General features: G+C 52.6%; 1 long non-coding RNA gene across 5 annotated transcripts in view; it reads left to right on the top strand.

The window, feature by feature from the left end:
• The first annotated feature begins 2313 nt into the window (after positions 1-2313).
• Positions 2314-2500, top strand: part of LOC127922464 (uncharacterized) — a 1988-nt gene continuing 1801 nt past the window's right edge. For all 5 annotated transcript variants that reach the window (XR_008111420.1, XR_008111419.1, XR_008111415.1 and 2 more), the window contains exon 1: positions 2314-2500. This exon is cut by the window's right edge. This is a non-coding gene — a long non-coding RNA (uncharacterized LOC127922464).

Genomic DNA, 2500 nt, shown 5'->3' with positions numbered 1-2500 from the left:
ACCCTCTTGTCAGCTCGGGGCGACCACTTTGGCTAGTCCAACGCTCTAACCACTAGGCTACCCTCTTGTCAGCTCGGGGCGACCACTTTGGCTAGTCCAACGCCCTAACCACTAGGCTACCCTCTTGTCAGCTCGGGGTGACCACTTTGGCTAGTCCAACGCTCTAACCACTAGGCTACCCTCTTGTCAGCTCGGGGTGACCACTTTGGCTAGTCCAACGCTCTAACCACTAGGCTACCCTCTTGTCAGCTCGGGCGACCACTTTGGCTAGTCCAACGCACTAACCACTAGGCTACCCTCTTGTCAGCTCGGGGTGACCACTTCGGCTAGTCCAACGCCCTAACCACTAGGCTACCCTCTTGTCAGCTCGGGGCGACCACTTTGGCTAGTCCAACGCTCTAACCACTAGGCTACCCTCTTGTCAGCTCGGGGCGACCACTTCGGCTAGTCCAACGCCCTAACCACTAGGCTACCCTCTTGTCAGCTCGGGGTGACCACTTCGGCTAGTCCAACGCCCTAACGCCCTGCCAACCCCAACGTATAATATAGTATCAGCTTTCATATAAAACACTATCATCAATATCAACATATAATATAGTTTTATAGTCGTTGTTCCCGGGAAGCTTCTTATATAAACATGTCTAAATATGGTCGTCGTACGGTGGGTCACGTTTTAGTCGTTGTTCCGGAAGCTTTCGTATTTGGGACGTTACAGACCCCGTAGCGGCTACAGGTAACTGCCAGAATAACGGGAACACGTGGAGTTGACGAGGGATACGCAGTATATTGAAAGCAGGTGCTTCCACACAGGTGTGGTTCCTGAGTCCATTATTAAGCTATCAACAGCCCCATATCTCCTGAGGATCATGTGTCGGAATGCTGGGCGGGCCATTATCTGCGTTACCATGGCTACGCATCCACCAGATCTCAACCCCCCCCCCAAACAGAACACTTATGGGAGATTCTGGAGCGGCGCCCGAGACAGCGTTTTCCACCACCACCATCAACACAACACCACACGATGGATTTCATCGTGGAAGAATGGCGTTGCAGCCCTCCGATAGAGATCGAGACAGTTGTAGAATCTATACCAAGGAGCACCGAAGCTGTTCTGAGGGGTCTGTAACATCCCAACCAAGAAGCATCGAAGCTGTTCTGACCGGTCTGTAACGTCCCAACCAAGGAGCACCGAAGCTGTTCTGAGGGGTCTGTAACATCCCAACCAAGGAGCACCGAAGCTGTTCTGAGGGGTCTGTAACGTCCCAACCAAGGAGCACCGAAGCTGTTCTGACCGGTCTGTAACATCCCAACCAAGAAGCACCGAAGCTGTTCTGACCGGTCTGTAACGTCCCAACCAAGGAGCACCGAAGCTGTTCTGAGGGGTCTGTAACATCCCAACCAAGGAGCACCGAAGCTGTTCTGAGGGGTCTGTAACGTCCCAACCAAGGAGCACCGAAGCTGTTCTGAGGGGTCTGTAACATCCCAACCAAGGAGCATCGAAGCTGTTCTGACCGGTCTGTAACATCCCAACCAAGGAGCACCGAAGCTGTTCTGAGGGGTCTGTAACGTCCCAACCAAGGAGCACCGAAGCTGTTCTGACCGGTCTGTAACATCCCAACCAAGGAGCACCGAAGCTGTTCTGACCGCTCTGTAACGTCCCAACCAAGGAGCACCGAAGCTGTTCTGACCGGTCTGTAACATCCCAACCAAGGAGCACCGAAGCTGTTCTGAGGGGTCTGTAACGTCCCAACCAAGAAGCACCGAAGCTGTTCTGACCGGTCTGTAACGGACCAACCAAGAAGCACCGAAGCTGTTCTGACCGGTCTGTAACGGCCCAACCAAGAAGCACCGAAGCTGTTCTGACCGGTCTGTAACGGCCCAACCAAGAAGCATCGAAGCTGTTCTGACCGGTCTGTAACATCCCAACCAAGGAGCACCGAAGCTGTTCTGAGGGGTCTGTAACGTCCCAACCAAGGAGCACCGAAGCTGTTCTGACCGGTCTGTAACATCCCAACCAAGGAGCACCGAAGCTGTTCTGAGGGGTCTGTAACGTCCCAACCAAGGAGCACCGAAGCTGTTCTGACCGGTCTGTAACATCCCAACCAAGGAGCACCGAAGCTGCTCTGAGGGGTCTGTAACGTCCCAACCAAGGAGCACCGAAGCTGTTCTGACCGGTCTGTAACGTCCCAACCAAGAAGCATCGAAGCTGTTCTGACCGGTCTGTAACATCCCAACCAAGGAGCACCGAAGCTGTTCTGACCGCTCTATAACGTCCCAACCAAGAAGCATCAAGCTGTTCTGAGGTAGTCTGTAACATCCCAACCAAGAAGCATCGAAGCTGTTCTGGCTCCTGGTCGTCCAACGTCCTGTTAATAAACACTTGATGTTGGTGTTTCCTTTATTCAGTTACCTGCATCTTCAATACTCTAATATATATAATCACATAATCATATTTAAAACACAACGCTTTTATCCACATTTTACATACAGGTGGTCCCGT

This window comes from Oncorhynchus keta, unplaced genomic scaffold (assembly GCF_023373465.1).
Source record: "Oncorhynchus keta strain PuntledgeMale-10-30-2019 unplaced genomic scaffold, Oket_V2 Un_contig_2577_pilon_pilon, whole genome shotgun sequence".
In the NCBI taxonomy this organism is placed as follows: domain Eukaryota; kingdom Metazoa; phylum Chordata; class Actinopteri; order Salmoniformes; family Salmonidae; genus Oncorhynchus; species Oncorhynchus keta.
Note: the sequence above shows the minus strand (reverse complement) of the source record. Positions and strands in the feature narration are given on the sequence as shown.